Source organism: Tachyglossus aculeatus, chromosome X2 (genome assembly GCF_015852505.1).
Source record: "Tachyglossus aculeatus isolate mTacAcu1 chromosome X2, mTacAcu1.pri, whole genome shotgun sequence".
NCBI classification, from domain to species: Eukaryota; Metazoa; Chordata; class Mammalia; order Monotremata; family Tachyglossidae; genus Tachyglossus; species Tachyglossus aculeatus.
The window spans coordinates 26,629,567-26,649,694 of record NC_052100.1 but is presented as its reverse complement, the minus strand read 5'-3'; the positions used below and the strand labels follow the sequence as shown (position 1 = coordinate 26,649,694).

Below are 20,128 nucleotides of genomic sequence, written 5' to 3'. Positions count from 1 at the left end.
GATTACCTTGTATCTACCCCAGTGCTTAGAACAGTGTTTGGCACATAGTAAGTGCTTAACAAATATCATTATTATTATTATTATTGTAACCCAGGACAAGTTACTGCCATTGGAATCTAGACTCCAGATCTGTATTTGTGAGTTCTATTTGGAAAGAGTCACTGCAGGTGTTAGGAGCTTCCAATCAATCAGTCATATTTATTTACCACTTACTGTGCACAGAGCACTGAACTAAGCACTTAGGAGAGTACAATGTAACAGTGTAACAAAGTCGGTAACAGATTCCCTGCCCTCAACGAGCTTACAAGAGGAATAAAGCCAAGTGAAGGATTGCAAGCAAGAGAGATGTGCAGTCAATCAGTGGTATACACTGAGTGCTTACTGTGTGTATAGAGCGCTGTACTAAGCACTTGGTTCTTAACAACTGTGGGCCTGTAGACTTGTTCTCATTTGCCGGGTTGACTCAAAGTTATTTCCCTTTTTCTCTCTCCCTCTTGCAGTTTTCCGAAGAAGCAAACATTTCTTCTTGGTGAAGCGAAGTTGCAGTACGATTTCCATAAGGTCAGTGAGCATTAGAATTGGCAACTATTTTATCCACTTGGGTTGTTTTCTTGGTCCACTGCCTCGAATGATCATGGTGGGAAATACTAGCGTCTCTCTAGTTCTTTTTTCACCTTGTCTTCAGCAACTTGAACCTTGCTTCAATATGGGAGATCCTCCGTGTTTTATCTGAAATAGTTTTTGTCTGTTTGTTTTTTTCCGCTGCCCTCTGCTCCTCTTTATGTTGGTATCACGGTGCCATTGCATTCAGTCAATTCAATCATTCGATTGTATTTATGGAATGCATTGTCATGCAAAGCACTGTATTGAGCACTTGGGAAAGTACAGTATAACAACAAGGAGCAGCATGGTTCCTGGTATAGCTGGTCAAATCAGTGCTATTTATTGACCCTCTATTGGGTGCAGAACATGGTACTGTTGGGGAGAGCACTGAAGTGCAAGAAGAAGGGCCGAGAGCATTCTCACACCATTCCAGTTGGAATTAGTCAATTGTATTTATTGAGCACATGCTATGTGCAGGGCTCTGTAGTAAACGCTCGGGAGAGCACATTAAATCAGGCACATTCACTGCCCACAATGAGTTTACAGTCTAGAATAGGAATGACTCTTGGTGCCATTGGGTCACTACAGTTTCAGCCTCAGAGGCTGGAGAAGTTTGCAACTACTTGGGAAGCAGTTTGGTCTAGTGGATAAAGCCTGGGCCTGAGATCCAGAGGACCTGGGTTCTAATCCTGCCTCTTCCACTTGTCTGCTCTGTGGCCTTGGGTAAGTCACTTGAATTCTCTGTGCCTGTTACCTCTTCTGAAAAACAGGAATTAAGACTGTAAGCCCTATGTGGGACATGAACTGTGTTCAACCATAGTACAATGTTCTGCACACAGTAAGCACTCAATAAATATAATTGAATGAATGAATTATCTTGTATCCACTCCAGTGCTTAGTACAGTGCCTGGCCCATAGTAAGTGCTTAATACTATTTTTTTTAAAAAAAAGGGAGAGAACAGATATTGAATCCTCATTTTGCAGTTGAGGAAATTGAGGCCCAGAGAAGTTAAGTGACTTGCCAAGGCCACATAGCAGGCAAATGGCAGAGCTGAGATTAGAACTCAGGTCCTCTGGATCTCAGGCCCAGGCTTTATCCACTAGACCAAACTGCTTCCCAAGTAGTTGCAAACTTCTCCGGCCTCTGAGGCTGAAACTGTCTATTATATTAAACTCTCCCAAGCACTTAGTACAGTGCTTTTCAGACAGTAAGTGCTCAATGAATGACAGTGAATGAACCCCACATTAAGAAAAAATCATAGTTCCATATGTCCACTTCAGTCTATGCCCTACACATGACCATAACTGTTTCACGACCACTAGATTGTAAACTTCATGGGGGCAGGGATCACATCTACCTATTCTATTGTATTTTCCCAATTGTTTAGTTCAGTGTTCTGTTCTCATTAAGTGTTCAATGAATATTGGTTTTTTTTTCTTCTAGCATCATGTTGCATTCTACCTAGGTAGGTATATGCTGTTGGGAGAATGTCCCCTGATCCCTTAGCAATGCTCTAACCAGATGCGTAATGGAAAGAGCTCTGTGGAGAAACTATAATCCCCATTAATAATATTTTAATGGCTACTGGGAGCCCCACTGGCTTCAATGCACTATACTAAGCTCTTGGGACTATGCAAGGAGCACACAAGGGTCTTGAAACTGGGATACATTCCACTTCCAGGTTCCATCCAGAAAAGATTTCCCAGTGAGAAAAATTCCCCCTTTGCTCCTGTGAAGTATCTGGGAGCAGGGTCTGATGGCAGAGTCTGAATAATAGGGATCTCATTTCCGCTGGCTTTGTTCCTGGTGGTAGAAAAAGCCCTCAAACAGGAAGAGAGATGGATGTAAAACGATTGTTCCCTCGTGTGGTTCTGTTGACATTTTTATGTTTAAATTGACTGTTATTTCTGAATGTAATCTCTCTCTCTGCACCTTCTAAAGAGACCTGTTCTCTTCCGTGTTGGCTGGGAGGACTGAAATCAGTTTGATCCAGGTCACAAGTGTGATTCAAAATGAGACAATACTATTTCAGCAATAATGGCAGCAACATTACCTTCCTAAAGTCCCTTGCCAGAAGATTTTTCAGCCTTAAGACACTTTCAGACTAGGCTTTGTATCAGATTCAAAAGGCTCTTAGACTTAATTTTATTTTTCTTGCCTTTCACCATTTGATTGGGGAAGTGTCCTACTTTTCAAGGCTCTTTCTCTTCAGTTCTCACTCCGAGCACTAGCGTATCAACCAGAGAGGCACAACATCTTAGCCCAGGCAGGGGAGAATGGCTGTCTAGAAGACAGGTGTTGGTAGTTTAGAAAAACGTGGGCTAGGTTGAAAAGAAATCAAGGTGCAGGCTAGTAAGAATGTTAGACAATTTATGCTTATGAGTAGAAACCGGGGATAACAAGAAGCAGCGTGGCCTAGTGGATAAAGAATGGGCCTGAAGGGTAGGAAGGTGATGGGTTCTAATCCCAGCTCTGCCAGTTTGTCTGCTGTGTGACCTTGGATAAGTCACTTCACTGCTCTGTGTCTCAATTCCCTCATCGGTAAAATGGGGATTAAGACTGTGAACCCCATGTGGGACAGAGACTGTGTCCAACCTCATCATCATCAATCGTATTTATTGAGCGCTTACTATGTGCAGAGCACTGTACTAAGCGCTTGGGAAGTACAAATTGGCAACATATAGAGACAGTCCCTACCCAGCAGTGGGCTCACAGTCTAAAAGGGGGAGACAGAGGACAAAACCAAACATACTAACAAAATAAAATAAATAGAATAGATATGTACAAGTAAAATAAATAAATAAATAAATAGAATAATAAATATGTACAAACATATATACATATATACAGGTGCTGTGGGGAAGGGAAGGAGGTAAGATGGGGGTTGGAGAGGGGGACGAGGGGGAGAGGAAGGAAGGGGCTCAGTCTGGGAAGGCCTCCCGGAGGAGGTGAGCTCTCAGCAGGGCCTTGAAGGGAGGAAGAGAGCTAGCTTGGCGGATGGGCAGAGGGAGGGCATTCCAGGCCCGGGGGATGACGTGGGCCGGGGGTCGACGGCGGGACAGGCGAGAACGAGGTACGGTGAGGAGATTAGCGGCGGAGGAGTGGAGGGTGCGGGCTGGGCTGGAGAAGGAGAGAAGGGAGGTGAGGTAGGAGGGGGCGAGGTGATGGACAGCCTTGAAGCCCAGGGTGAGGAGTTTCTGCCTGATGCGCAGATTGATTGGTAGCCACTGGAGATTTGACGACCTGACGACCGTATGCCCACCCCAGTGCTTAGAATTGTGTCTGGCACATAGTAAGCGCTCAACAATTACCATGAACAAAATAAAATAAATACCATTAGTCGACCAGAACCTGGGCCATCTCCCCGCCATCCAACCTGCCCCAGAGGGAAGAAGGCAGAGAGCACCTGGATAAGGTTTGAGTTGGGCCTGCTAAAACCCTTGCTGCTGTCAGTCAGGGCATTATTCCCTTGGTCGTAGCAGAGGTCCAGAGAAGCCATCGCTAAGGAAGAGGTACATGTATTTCTTCTCGGAGTGGAAGAAAGGTATGCTTTTCTGATAAATTAGACTCAGTGCACCCCTTCCTCTTTTTTTAACATAGCCGAAATCATCCAGATGTATCCAGTATATTGTATCAATCAATCATACTGTGTGCAGAGCACTGTACTGAGTGTTTGGGAGACTATAATATGATAACATTAGGAAACATGCCATGGTTTCTGGAATATGTTTTCATAAGAACCCAGAAGCCCACCTAAGTGTAGGCCTTTCCTAAGTGCTCAGCACAATACTCAATGCCCAGGAAGCACTCAAATAGTGTTAATTGATGGCGACAGCTTTACTATATGTTGGTGCCTATTTGCTGAAATCCCTAGTGGAGTTTCCCAGTAGTATTGAGAGGCTTAAAAAAAAAATACACAAAACTCGATTGATATGGATAATCTTTTGATGTACTTTTCCTGGAAACTGCAGCAGGAAAAGGTTTAGCGTAAGCCAGCCAAAGAATCTTGGATCTTTTGATCACTTTCCATTAGCATTACCCAGTAATCTGTGTCCTTTTAGTTTTTGTTGGAAAGGAAGTTCTCTGTTTAATGAAGATAAACATATTGGTTGACATTGAATATGTCTCCTCAAGTCAGGGACTGAAAGGCTTCGGGTTCACAAATAGCATACAGAGAACACAAATATACTGAATGACTGAGCCTCCTCCCCCACACCGAGCGTACCCTGATACGTTCGCTTCTCCCCACCTCTCTGGAGCACAGAAGAGGTGGTCAGAGGTCAGGAAGGGGCTTATCAGCCTCAGTCACTTGCAGATGTGGGGGACGAAGGAGGGAGAGAAAGCTTTATTCTCTTGCTGTTGATGGAATTCCTCTAGGATGGTGTTGATTAGAGGAAAAGGCAAGAAGGGACTCACGTCTAGCTACTATAAAGAGAAGTTACTAGAAGGAAATGACATGTCAAAATTCCCCACCCCACACCTGGAATTTTTTGGCCATAGCTTCAGCCTATTTGGTTCTCTTAGAAATCGGGCATGTGTTTCAAATGAAAATGAGTAGAAAGTCCAAATGCTATTCCATTCAGTATAATTCAGGCCATGTTTCCCCAGCCAAAGTGAAGTCAGTCACCGGCATTTATTGAGCGGTGTGGGGGTGGATGATTGAGGCAATTTGGATGGAAAGAGAGCTTTTCTTTGGGTTATTAGTGTGCTGAATTGCTCTAAAACCAAAACACCCAAGATTAAAACCAAAAAAAAAAAAAAAGCAACCTTCCAAATCGGATGCTTCAGGATGGAAAAATCATTTTGCGATGGCAAGAAGGGAGACCACTCCCAGACACACAGTGGGAGAATGAGGGTGAAAGCTAAACCAGACCCTGATGCTGACACTCAAATGCGTAACCGACTGCAGTGCATTCACAGATGACCGGAAAGGCACAGGCAAATTTCCTTAAATTCGCAGGCAGAGTCCTATAACCTTTCAAGTTTTCCTGGGGCCTGAGCGTGGGAACTTAATATTCTCCACGTGAAGAGCCTTTCAGAGGGTGACTCAGCAGAGGGCAAGAGGAAGAAGCCTCAGGCCCCTCTCCTGGTTTAGAATGCCCTGCCCAACTTGTCGATTGGATCTCATGCCCAAAGAATTCTGAGAAATAGTGTTCCCAGGCACCAGGTGTGCTATAAGACTAAGTTTCCCACTTCCCCTTTGGTCCCAGTCCCTCCTCTCCAGGGTAACCGAATATTTCCACCATCGTACTGTGCCAATGCTGAACCTTGCCTTAACAATCAGTCATATTTTTTGAATGCTTACTATGTGCAGAGCACTGTACCAAGTGCTTGGGTGAGTGTAATATAACAGAATAAGCAGGGACGGTCCCTGCCCATAGCGAGCTTACAGTCTAGAGTTCAACTGGTATAAAGTGAGATCATTCCTCCTAGTGTTCCCACAGTGGGGTGGGTTGGAATTGCTTTGTTCCTCCATACGCCCGTTCGCGTCATTCTTGGCCCCAAGTTTCCCCCACTGGGAGCTGGGGAGTTGCTGAGAAGAAAGCCGTCAGCATTTGGGGAGAGGGTTACTGCTGTCCAAGAAGGAGCAGCACTCATTTAGCTGGAGTCCAGAAAGCCTGTGTCTGGGCTCTGGGCAGGATGGTGGGGCTTTTAATTTAGGAATACAAGGCTATAACAGATACAGCCCATCAGGATGAAATACCTTTGTAAAACGTGAATGTACAATTCAGTAAACCTATAAACAAAAGTTATGAGGATAGGTATAAATATGCAAGTGCTACATCAGAGAAGAAGCATGGCCAAGTGGCTAGAACACGGGCCTTGGGGTCAGAAGGACCTGGGTTCCAATTCCAGCTCCGCCACTTGTCTGCTTTGTGACCTTGGGCAAGTCACTTCATTACTCTCTGCCTCAGTTCTCTCATATGTGAAATAGGGATTAAGACTGTGAGCCCCCTGTGGGACAGGGACTGTGTCAAGCCTGATGTGTTCGTAACCACTCCAGCGTTTAGTACAGTGCCTGGCACATAGTAAGCTCTTAACAAATGCCACAATTATTTTTATTATTATTATTACTTAAGGAACCTAAGACTGAAGCAGAACAGAGGATAGCAGCATCACACATTGATGCTGCAAACACTTCTTCCCGTTCTTGCTCCCAACTGAGGATTATTCTACCTAGAATAAACTCTTGTATTGCGGAGGACGCATTCTAATCCTGGCTTTGCTGTGAGTCTGCAGTGTGACCTTGGGGAAGTTACTTTACTTCTCTGTGCCACAGTTAAAATGGGGATTAGTACTGTAGAGAAGCAGCGTGGCTCAGTGGAAAGAGCCCGGGCTTGGGAGTCAGAGGTCACGGGTTCATATCCCAGCTCCGCCGCTTGTCAGCTGTGTGACTTTGGGCAAGTCACTTAACTTCACTGTGCCTCAGTTACCTTATCTGTAAAATGGGGATTAAGATTGTGAGTCCCACATGGGACAAGCTGATCACCTTGTATTCTACCCAGTGCTTAGAGCAGTGCTTTATACATAGTAAGCGCATAACAAATACCAAATTATTACTATTACTGTGAGCTCCATGAGGGACATGGACTGTGTCCAAACTGTTGAGCTTATCTCTACACTAGTACAGTGCCTGGCACATAGTAGGCACTTAACAAATATCATATAAAATGATAATAATTTTTCCAGTCCATCAATCAGTTTATTAAGGAACTATTCTCCGCAGATCACTATACTTTGGAGAGAACAATCCAAATTAGTGGACAGGCTTCGGCCCTCAGACAGCTCGACAATGCACTGGAGAAGACAGATATTTAAATAAGTTAAAGATTGCATTTTATTCTAAAGGTTGTGAGTTGTCCTAATTGTGTTACAGAAGTCCAGGTTCTAGGAGAACTGATTGCACATAGGAGTACAAAAATTTTGAAAAAGGCGGAATGTTTTTCTGCCAACATCCTTTTGGCACCCTGATTGGAATCTGTTTGAATGGACCAAGACAAACCACTTAGATTCCCCCTGGCAGGTTTGCGCTGTGTAAAAACGATTGCCTTCAAGCAGCAGGTCCTGCCCTACCTGCCCAAGAGCTGTTGGGAAGGTAAAGAGGAAAGCATTCTTTTTTATGGTATTTGTTAAGTATTAACTGCGTGCAGGACACTATATTAAGCTCTGGGGTAGAGTGAAGCTAATCAGGTTGGATACAGCCCATGTCCCACATGGAGCTCACAGTCTTAATCCCTATTTTTACAGATGAAGCAACTGAGACAGAGAAGTGAAGCGACTTGCCCAAGGTCACGCAGCAGACAAGGTCCTCTGATTCTCTGGCTCATGCTCTGCCCACTAGCCCACACTGCTTTTCATTTCAGGATTTCCTTTCAGGATGTGCAAGTACTGAATTCCACTACCCGAGCCTGCAAGTACAAAGACTTTGCTCTCTCAGCAAATCTAGCCTAGGGTTACATTTATGCTCACGTTAAATCCTTGCATTATTGCATGGGAGGGGGGGCGGGAAGGATGCATCAGAAGCCGTCTGATTTATTTTACAATGCACTTGGATAGATTGCCAATCCACTTACCCTTGCATAAAACACATGCAGGTTTTTCCTTTCATTAACCCTTGGGCTGACATAGTGACGGAAAGGGCAGAGGGAACCTGAACATTGAATGTCCCAGCCTGGTTGGCCCGAGGTCATAGGAAGCACGTGATGAGGTGGCGGGAAAGGGGGGTGCTTGCTGGATTCCCCATCGTAACCCCAAGGTTTGGATTGTTGATCTATGTTCTGTCCCCTTCCAAGCTGGCGTCCCAGTTTGGACCCTCCTGAAACCCAGTGACGTGTTCTTCAATTAAATCATTCAATCATATTTATGTAGCGCTTACTGTGTGCAGAGTACTGTACTGAGCACTTGGGATAGTACAATATAACAAGAAACAGACACATTACCTGCCATAAACTCCTAACATTGTCCTGTCTGTGCAAGACAGAGGGACTTAAAAAGTGCCCACCATCTGAATTGCCTCGGAGGCTAGTTTTCTCCATGTAAGATTGGTCTGCGATAATGACTTTGGTCTATTAATGTTTTTGAGCCATTGAGTTTTATAATTTGATGGCTTAGAGTAGGTTGACACTGTCACCCTTGGCTAGGAATTGAGCCTTAGGAAGGGAAATGATTTTATCTTTTCACAAATTGCCTAAAACTAGACACCAGAAAGCTTACTGAGTTTATGGACAGAATCCAGATGCCCACTGTTTTTCAATTTGTTTTAATGTGGCAGTATATACAACATATATACATATTCAAACAAAGATAAAGGATATCATTATTTTTAGCCCATTACCAAGAAAACCACATTTTCTCTGAAATGCCTTGATAGAAAGTAATTTGAACAGGATTTCTACGCAAATCATTTTCAAGAGATTGGCTGTCAAGGGTATTTTTAAAAAGTAGCACTTTCCTAAGAACCAATGAAACTTTGCAAATTTAGATTTATTCTGAGCCTGAAATGTGGTTGAAGATGTCAATTTTTAAACGGCACTTTGAGAAGTCGTTAGCTTAAAAGTGTAGCAATTCAATGCACACAGGGAATGATTTTGAAGTGTAAAGTCTTGAAGTACTAGAAAGAAAGTTGACAGATTTCCTACAATCCGGAGAAAGGAAAAGACTTAACTCCCACTTCTGATGAAGTTTCTCATCTCCCAACTCTCTGTGCTAGCCTCATACCTCCAACAAAAACCCTGAACCACTCTGCCTGTCAAAGGACTGAATCCTGTGGTAAAGACCAGGCCTGGGAGCCGCTCCGTTTCACCGTAATTCCCAGAAAGCGTCTTGGTAGTTCTTTACTCTTGGGTACGCTTGTAGCGACCAATTCCAGTCGGGGTGTGTGGATGGGGTTGGCATGTTGTTAACCGGGCCTGCTTTGTGAAGAGACCACTTCCTTTCTGCTCTTAGTTATGGGATTCATTAAGTGGTTCTATATTGGCAAGCGCTGTGATAAGCGCTGAGGTAGACCCAAATGTAATAAGGTCAGACCCATTGCTCAGGCTGCTCTGCTAACAATAATGAGTGGGGTGTTTAAGTGGTTACTATGTGCCAAGCCCTCATTATTTCCTCCACCCTTTATCCTCCCCTCCTTCTCCTTATATTCCCCTCCCTTCCTCTTTGTCTCTCCTTCCCCCTCTCTGTCCCCTTCTATCATCATCGTCAATCGTATTTATTGAGCGCTTACTGTGTGCAGAGCACTGTACTAAGCGCTTGGGAAGTACAAGTTGGCAACATATAGAGACAGTCCCTACCCATCAGTGGGCTCACAGTCTGTCCCGCCTTCCTCAAATTGATGGAATGGATTAGTTGAGGTGGTCCATGATTTTGTGTGGGTGTTCTTCCAGTTTGGTTTGGTACTCATGATCAATACTATTTTGGGTCAATATCCTGTACATTAGCAATGATATTTTTTGGGTGAGGGATATCTTTGGGAGAGAAATAGGCTCCCTGACCCATTTGATTTTTGGCACTTCCCCCCCAAAAGTCCAGGAGCCTCTTTAAAAATTACTGACCGAAGTGTCGGCCCTCCCTTGACCGAAGCAACTTTTTATCTCCAGGGCTGTTTACTGCAGGCTCTATCCACTGATTGGTCAGTGTTGCCATGGGGATTACCAAAAGGATAGGGAGCTGGTGGCTTCTTTGATTGGTCAGTCATATTTATTGAGACCTTACTGTGTGCAGAGCACTGTACTAAGCGCTTGGGAGAGCACAGTGTAACAATGCAGCAGACACATTCCCTGCCCACAACAAGCTCACAGTCTAGAGAGGGAGACAGACATTAATATAAATAAAATTTTATATATAAATTTATATATGGATGTATGGGCTGTGGGGCTGGGAGGGGGGAATGAATAATGGGAGCACGTCAGTGCAGCTCATCTGAGTGGGCAAGGCCTAGGGCTGACAGGTCAGTGGTCAGTCCACCTCCCCCCAGGGTCTGTCGAGGAGAACTGCTCTTTGGGGGGCTTCTGATGAGGATCTGGACTGCATCTAGCAGAGCTGGATTTGGAGAAAATTCTGCTGAGGGAGGGGGAAAAAAATCTCACCGAATGAAGGAAAAAACTTAACTTGAAACTGAAGACTGTACAGATATCATTTGAGCAAGGAGAGGATATATGCATTTGGATGCCTTTTGGAAGGAGACATAATTCTGTTGTATTACGCTCTCCCAAGTACTTAGTACAGTGCTCTGCATATAGTAAGCGCTCGATAAATTCGATCGATATTTGCGGAGTGACTGCCCTGGCCGTGATCAAGTGGGCAACCCACGCATTGAGAGTCCTGCAGGGCCGACTGTAAATCAGCAACCATGTCAGGGAAATGTCAGGGAGAGGGAGCGTGGTGGGTAAGTCTCCTATAAAATGGGGATGGGATACCTGTTCGCCCCAGCCTTTACGTTACGAGTCCCGGCCAGCCCAGAAACTGTTGCAGATCTGATTATCCGTATGTACCCAAATGCTGAGCATAGTACTTTGGAAGGACCTGATGAAAACCATTAATATGACCAGTCAAACCTCAGTCCTTGTATTCATTCCTTCATTCTTGTATATGTACCTACTCTTCTGAGTCCCCTTGTGGTTTTAGAACATTGGATCCTTGAAATTTAGTCGAAGCCCAGTCCTCCTCTGTTGCACAGGCCACTTGCACACAACGTGCACACACACAATCATACACACACTCTCTAAGCTTGGGACTCTCTAGGGCTTATGGGAGCAAATTAGGAAAATCCCTCCAAGTCAAAAACATGCTGTTTCCCCCGCTCAAGAGGACAACCTATCCGCTAGATTGAAAAATCTCACTTGTGAGCAGCAAGATTCATGTGAAAGCATCCGATACCTTTACTTGTAGAGTTTAAAGTGCTTTAATTGAATTTCTAATGTATAGCGTGCCTTTGGAGGCTTTCTGATTGATCTCTCGGCTAGGAGACTCGTCGCCGATGTGGAAAGTGGCTGAATTCATCATCCTTTTCTCTTTCCAGCTGGGGTCAGCAGAAATGTGTGTCTTTGTTCTTATCAGCGTTATTATTATTATTGTTATTATAGCAGAAGACCTCTAAGAGAAGAATGCTGAAATCTATATTAAAAATAGCGTTTTATGTCCTCCCACGCGGTCTACTTGAGTGCACTGAATGCCTTTTATAAATGCAGACTTTCTACCTGGCTAGATAAAAGAAGCTGTCACTTCATTTCCATAACCAAGTCATTCCCAGGAGAATTTCATTGTTTTAGCAATAGAATTTTTCTAAAAGGCCTCTTATTTTGCCTGAAAAAGGTAACAAAAATGAACTTTTGAGAGCTTATTCTACAAAACAATTAAGGAGAGAATGATTCTCACTTTGACAGGCTGAGGAGGATCCCCTGAGCTGTGATAATGAGGCTACTCCCCAAATCCGGAAGGTTGGTTAGGGCGGCTCGGGGAGTGAGAAGAGAGAATCAAAGATCCTTTCCTGCTCGCAGACCCTGAAAGATGCTCTTCCCCGTCATATCCTGTGGCTGGCTAGCAAGCAGCTCCTAGGCATTAGAACAACCAGGCAAAGGCCATGTTACCGCTTTAAAAAGGAAGCAAAGGCAGTGACAGGGCATCTGGTTAATCAATTAATGGTATTTATTGAGCACTTACTATTTGCAGGGCACTATACTGAAGGGTTGGTAGATCACAATAAAATGTAATTAGCAGACACCTCTGCCAATAATGAATGCAGCCTCATAAACACACCGACTTGTATGACCACATCCTCATATTTGTTTATTCCTAAGACTAGTAATGGAGCATAAGTTTTATTTACTTTGATTTCATTGCTTAGGAAGTTGAGTGTCTCACCTGTTAGTGTGTAAGCTACATGTGAGCAGGGAATGTATCTTCTGCTTTTGTTGTCTTCCCGAGTGCTTAGGACAGTGTGCTACATTCAGTAGCTGCTCAAGCGCTTAGTAAAGTGCTTTGCACACTGTAAGGTCTCAATAAATACGATTGAATGAATGAACGCTCAATAACTGCCAATCCTCCTGTCATTTCTAAACCTAAAGCGAGTTGTCTTGTGGGATCAGTATAGTATTCAGGCAAAACTGGCCTCCATTTTGCTTTGACCCTTTGAAATCACCCCATACTTGGGTTTCCACTAGTGGTATTTATTGAGCACTTAGTATTCTCATTATGATTACTCTCCCAAGCACTTAGGACAGTTGTCTTGCACACAGTAAGAGCTTAATAGCATAATTATGTGCCAAGCACTGCACTCAGCACTGGAGTAGATTCTAGATAATGATACCTGTCCCACTTGGGGCACACAGTCTAACTAGGAGGGAGAACAGTTGTTTCATTCCCCTTTCATAGAAAAGGAAACCAAGTCACAGAGCAGTTAAGGGACTTGCCCTGTGTCACAAAGGAGACAAGTGGCAGAGCTGGCTTTAGAACCCAGGCCCTCTGACTCTTTTTTTGGTATTTGTTAAGCGCTTACTATGTGCAAAGCACTGTTCTAAGTGCTGGGGGGATACAAGGTGATCAGGTTGCCCCACGTGGGGCTCACAATCTTAATCCCCATTTTCCAGATGAGGTAACTGAGGCCCAGAGAAGTGAAGTGACTTGCCCAAAGTCACACAGCTGACAATTGGCAGAGCCGGAATTTGAACCCATGACCTCTGACTCCAAAGCCCGGGCTCTTTCCACTGAGCCACGCTGCTTCTCCCAGGCCCTTGCTCTTTTCATGAGGCCAATAGAGTTGGTAGGTACGATCCCTGCTCACAAGAGGCATAACCCTCTAATACCGCGTGTAGATAGTTTGAACACCTTGTGCAGGTGATAAATCACTTCTTTTTTTTTTTAGGAATAGCAAAGCATAGTGGATAGGACACGGGCCCAGGAGTCAGAAGGTCTTGGGTTCTAATCCCACTCTGCCACTTGTCTTCTGTGTATTCTTGGGCAAACCACTTCATTCCTCTGCTCCTCAGTTCCCTCATCTGTGAAATGGGGATTGAGACTGAGCCCTATGTGGGACAGGGACTGTGTCCATCCCACGTTGCTTGTATCCACCTTATGCTTAGTCCAGAGCCTGGCACTTAACACCAAGATCATTATTATTATTATTATTATTATTTCTGCTTCCTTTTTCCCTCCTACTTAGACCGAGAGTCCCAGGAGGTACAGGGCCTGCGTCCGATCTGATTATCTTGTCCTCACCCCAGTGCTTGACCCATAGTAAGCACTTAACCCAAACCACTGGAAAGCAGTGTGACTCAGTGGAAAGAGCCCGGGCTTTGGAGTCAGAGGTCATGGCTTCAAATCCCATCTCTGCCAATTGTCAGCTGTGTGACTTTGGGCAAGGCACTTAACTTCTCTGTGCCTCAGTTCCCTCATTTGTAAAATGGGGATTAAGACTGTGAGCCCCCTGTGGAACACCCTGATCACCTTGTAACCCCCAAGCACTTATAACAGTGCTTTGCACATAGTAAGTGCTTAACAAATACCATCATCATCATCATCAAGCAGTGTGTTCTAGTGGATAAAGCATGGACCTGGGCGCTAGAGGAACTGGTTTTAATCCCAGTTCTGCCACTTGCCTGCTGTGTGACCTGGGGCAAGTCATTTGCCTTCTTTGTGCCTCAGTTTTCTCAATGGCAAAATGGGGATTTAATATCTGTTCTCCCTCTTGCTTAGACTGTGAGCTCCCATGTGGGGCAGGGACTGTATCCAGCCTGATTAACTTGTCTCTACCCAGGGCCTAGAGCAGTGTTTGACAAAGTGCTTAACAAATACCACAAAGATAAAAAAACAGAATGTGATTATGCCTTCCAAATTCTATTAATGGCATTCACTGAGTGTCTACTGTACTAAGCACACAGCAAGCACAAGTGAAATGAGTCAGTCCATCACTGATACTTATTGAGTACTTAATTCCTGGCCAAAGCTACAAACTATTCCTCTAGACTGTAAGTTCGTTATGGGTGAGGAATGTGCTTATTTTTGTATTGTACTCTTCCCAGCACTTAGTACAGTGCTCTCCACACAGTAAGCGCTCAATAGATGTGATTTACTGACTGACTTTCTGTGTGCATTGCACTGTACTAAGCACTTGGGAAAGTACAGTACAACAGACTTGGTGGGTGTGATCCCTACCTTCAAAGAGGCTTCAAGTCTGCAGCGGGAGAGAGATGTTAAAAAAACAAGTTCTCTGCCCACCAGGAGCTTAGAATAAAAGTTCAGGGAATTTATCTGATAACAAAAAATATAATGTTCAAATCAGAATAGTTGAAACCCAGATTCCTATTATCAGTAGAGTCAGTGGCCCCTCGGGTTCTCCAGATAAGTCTGATCCCAGCGGGAACATCAAAGACGCTGCAGTTCCCACTAAGGAACCGGGATTGTCTACTCTTGTACGGAGACATATCTCTCTCTCCCAGTCTCTCTCCCTCCCTCCCTCTCCCTGGATACTCAGATTTTGCGCCAAAGATAATTAGTCATGACCCTATTTTTATACCTTAAAGAGACACTTAGATCTTCCTCATTATAATTATTACTTTCAGGTTTGATGGCAATTATTGCTTCATTCCTGGAGTGAGGGGATTCGGCCGTAAAATACAATTTTTTCATAAATGATCTCTACTGTTCTTGTTCCTTCTGTTCTAGAAAGTTTCCATTTATTCTCTCTCTGTCTCTGTCTCTCTCTTTTGCTCCCCCCCCCCCACAACCTTCCCTCTCTCCCTCTCTCCTCCCTCTTCCCCCTGCCCCAATTTTGGTATTTTGGAGTCCTCTCGATACTTTTGCCCTACATTGTGCTTTTTTTGCCATTGGAGGTGGGAGGAGCTGTGTAGCAAACCAACCAGTCAGTGGGCAGAAATCTGGAGATTTGCTCTCCAGAGCAAAGTCTTCATTGAGGTCGGGCTGCCGGAAGGCAATGTTGAAAACTAATTGATGGTACTTATTGGGCCCTCTCTGTGTGCAGAGCTCTGTACTATGCTCTTGGATGAGCATACAATAACAGTCATAAAGTCGCCCTGTCCTCAAGAATCTTATAATCCAGTGGTGGGGGACAGCACATGTTAACATAAATCACAGATAGGGGAAGCAGCAGGCAGAGTCTAAGGATCTGGACCTAAGGGCTGTGGGAGTTAGGTGAGTATCAAAAAGATAATGCAGACTTAAGTGCAGAGGTGACGCAGAAGGGAGGAAGATAGGGTGGGGAGATGAGAGGTTAATACTTGGTGACAGAGGAGGAGGGAAGAGAGGTTAGTCAGGGAGGGCTTTCTGAAGGAGGTATGATTTTAGCAGACTAGTGCAGGAAGGATCGACTCTTATAAACAACGAGGAAGGGTATTTCCAACCCTCATCGGTCTTTTCAGTCTCATTCGCATGGGAGGGTAAGAAATCATTGTCACTAGTAGTAGTAATAATAATAATGGTATCTAAGTGCATACTTAACAAGCTCTCCACTAAAAGCTGGGATAGATACAAGATAATGAGGTCAAACACAGTCCTTGTACCCCTGGCTGAAGCAGAACTTGAATTTTTAATAGTAAAGGTAATTATTGAGCACCCTCTGGGTGCCATGCACTGTACTAAGTGCTTGGGAAAATATAACAGAGGCAGGAAACCGCTTCCCTTCCCCCAAGGAGCTTTTGTTCTAAGGTAGACATAAAAAATGTTTACAAGTAGTCAAAATAAATAGACTGTATGGTCAATTCTGTATCCAGTCACGTGTGCCAAGGGAGGCTACCAATAATTTGGAGGACTAATTATAACTTACCATACCTGATCAGATTGAGTCAATTAATGAGTTAAATTCTTACCTTCCTCCTCCATTTTCAGCAAGCACTATGCCCCAAAGCAGTGCTCATTAACTGTTGTTTCTTAGGTTTGGTTTTTTTTTTAATGGTGTGTGTTAAGTGCTTATTATAAGCCAGGCACTAAGTGCTGGGTAGATACAAGGTCGGACACAGTCCCTGTCCCACATGGGGCTCACGCTCTTAATCCCCATTTTAGAGATGAGGTAACTGAGGCATAGAGAAGTGAAGTGACTTTTCCAAGGTCACGTGGCTGACAGATGGCAGAGCCAGGATTAGCACCCAGGTCCTTCTGAATCCCAGGCCCGGGCTCTGGCCACAAGGCCACGCTGCTTCTCAGTCAGTTGTTGTTGACTCACAGGTTCGGAGGAGGGTGAGCGGGATTCTGGTTTCCGGAGAATGTTTGAGACCGGAATTGACTTTCCGTGTGGATGGCAGGCAGGTGGCCCGGCCCGGATCATGTTTAACCTTCTCCTGGCGAGGAGTGGCATGAAGGCCCTGCCTATGGGCCCTGCTGAGTACAGGCCTCTCATGGCATAGAAGCATTTCCAAACCAGAGGGCTCCTAGAAGGGATTTCAACTTCTCTTTGGTCCTGGGAGAAAGTGTGAAACTTCTTCTTTCCAGTTAGGGAAGGAGGTTCCTGCTCCCACAGTTTGTAAATAATTTGTGACTGTCTTCCCTATCCTCCTGATCCTACAGTTTGTAATTAATTTGTGCCTATCTTCCAGGAAATTGTATTTCCCTGGAGGATAGTGTTTTATATTTTGTTCCTGTTGGGACCCTCCCTCCTGCTTTGGGCCTAACATAGAGCTTTGCCCTCAGGTGTTCAGTAACCACCATTGATGATATGTAAGCGCCAAGTATCTGTGTCTTCCAACTAAATACTTAGTACAATGCTGTGCATACAATAAGCACTCAATAAATACCAGTGAGCATGATGACATTGCCCTAAAATTGCACATCAGAAGGTCTCCCGGCCTAGTACTTGGAATGAAGCATGTTAAATAATAATTATTGTTATAATGACATTTATCAAGCACTTAGTGTGTGCCAAACACTGTACTGAATGCTGAGATAGATATAGGATAATCAGGTTGGAGACGGATCATGTCCCACTTGGGGCTCATGCTCTAAATAGAAGGGAGTGCTCATTTTACAGATGAGGAAACTGAGGCACAGAAAAGTGAATTGATTTGGCCCAGGTCACACAGCATGCAAGAGGTGGAGCTGGGATTAGAATCCTCCCAGATCCGTATTATTTCCATTCTCTGTAATTCATTCCAGAGTCTGCTGCCCCCACAAGATTGCAAGGTCCTTAAAGTAGGGAATCAGGCCTGCTAATTCTGTTGTAGTCTCCCAAGAGTTCAGTACAGTGCTGTGCACCAAGTAGCCCCTCAGTCAATACCATTACTGTTACTACTATTTTGAATAGGTGGTGAATGGGGACAAAATAATGGGATGCATTCGTAGGCACGGTCTGACCTTTGAGGAGTGACTCAATTCCAAAATTTTGGTAAGTGAGAACCGGTCTCCCTAGGAAGTGTTAGCAAATCGCAGAGGCCAAGACTACAAACCTCCAACTGTGTCGGCCTGGGGCTTCCCAAGCAGGAAAATCCAAGGTATGAATATGCCCTGTGGCTGGCTGGTGGGAATCAGTACTTAAAATTCCATGTTTTTCATAGTCCCTAAACCCCAAAGCCACTAATGGAAGTTCCTCTACCTCAGGTATGCATCTCAAGGGCACACAAGTCAAAACAGCTTGATAGTGTTGGCCTGGAAATAGCGTTTCTGGCTCAAGAAAAGGAGAAAGATCAAGAACCCCAGGTGTGGAAAATATTTGTGATGGGGATTTGAGCCTCTTTTAGCCATGCTTTGCTGTGCCACTTTTCAGTGTGCTCCTTCTCAGGGGTTTGGATCTGGAGAGAAGCCAGATGGAAAATTTCACAGCACCACAAACCCATATAATGCACTTAACACTGTATACTCAACAATATCAGGTAGTTATGAGGTGTATTCTCTGTAGCGAGATCACCACACACCTCATTTGCCTCTCTTCTGTCCCCTATTAGCCTGTCTCTTCTCTTCTCTTTTCTTCTACCTCCCTGCCTCTCCTTATCTTTCTTCCACACTGTTTTCCCTCCTCCTTACCCCATCCTTTGATCTCTCCCTGTCCATCTCTCCTCCCTCTCAGTTTCTCCTCTTCTTTTTTTGTTTTTATTGTTACTTGTTAAGCACTTACTATGCCAGTCACTGAATTAAGTTTGTTCCTCCTCTTTCTTCTCCCCTCCATTTCTTCCCCTGCTCAATTTCTTCCCTTCTCTATTTCTCCCCCATTTCCCTTCTCCTTCATTTCTCTCTGTGCTTACCCTCTACCTCCCTCCTCACTTTTGCCCTTACCTCTGCTCTCTAGTTTCAAAATTCCCTGGGTGTTTTTCCTCCCCTATAAGATGAGCTTTAGCAACCCTGATGCAAAGATACTTGGATGCCCAGAGAGTAATTACAGTTGGCATCAAGCCAAATCTGCTTTTGACATTCTGGCTCCAGTCGGGTCAGGTAACAGGAGTGACCAGTAAGGATACTCTCCTCCTTGACATACTGCCTTTCTACCCCAGAGTGCACGGCAAACCTGACCTGCTTGATCTTCTCAACTAAGCTCATAGGGAGCAGAGTAGAAAAGATGACCGCTCTTTCCCCCTTTGTCCCCGAGGAGACACAAAGACTTCCAGCAGTCAGGTGACCTTTCCCTTGACAAAGGGGGCAGTCAGTGGCAATGCTAGGTACAGAGCAGCATTCTCCCTGAATTGACCCTGGCTTCTCTCTGCCTCAGTTTCCTCAACCGTAAAATGGGGATTTCATACCTGTTCTCCCTCCTACTTAGACTGTGAGCCCCATGGGGGCAGGGATTCTGTCCAACCTAATTAACCTGTATCTACCCCAGTGTTTAAAACAGTGTTTGACATATAATAAGTGCTTAACAAATACCATAAAACAATCAAACACAAAGCTACTAGGAAATTGGCTGGGTGGTGCAGTGTCCCCTAGGTTACGCCAAAACCAGGCAAGGATTGACATAATCAGTGACATATATTGAGCGCTTAATTTTTTTTAATGGAATTTGTTAAGCATTTACCGTTCTGAGTGCTGGGGCAGATACAAGCTCACAGTCTTAATCCTCATTTTATAGATGAGGTCATTGAGGCACAGGGAAGTGAAATGCCCAAGGTCACAGAGCCAATAAGTGGTGGAGCCAGGACTAGAATCCAGATCTTTCTGTCTCCCAAGCCCAGGCTCTATCCATTAGGCTATGCTACTTTGTTCTAAGTACTTGGTGGAGTGTGATACAATGGAGTTGGTAGAAACGTTTCCTACCCACAACATTTAGAGTCTAGAGGAGGAGACCTGGGAGTGAAGAGGAGATGGCCACTGGAACATATCGGATTCAGTCACCACGACAGACAGATTTGCTCAGACCATCCCAATAATTTGATGCCTTTCTCCTTTTCTCTTTCTTCTGCCTTCAATCTTTCCATGTCCTGTGACTTCAATGTAGGAGCTCCTCACTTGCGTGCGAAAGAGAAAAGGCACCAGGATCTTGAAGCAACAGAGGCCCCTCCTGAATAATCCCCCAGGTGAAGCGAGAGAGCGTATGCTACTCCCCGCAGAAAGAACACAGTGAATGTTGTAAGTTCCAAATCATAAACATCTGCAGCA

General features: G+C 44.6%; 1 protein-coding gene across 1 annotated transcript in view; it reads left to right on the top strand.

The window, feature by feature from the left end:
• The first annotated feature begins 497 nt into the window (after positions 1 to 497).
• ATXN1 (ataxin 1) overlaps positions 498 to 20,128 on the top strand; it is a 124,281-nt gene continuing 104,650 nt past the window's right edge. The window contains exons 1-2 of the mRNA XM_038770938.1: positions 498 to 561; positions 19,968 to 20,098. The gene's annotated coding sequence lies outside the window, so the exon portion shown is untranslated. The remainder of the gene's footprint in view (positions 562 to 19,967; positions 20,099 to 20,128) is intronic.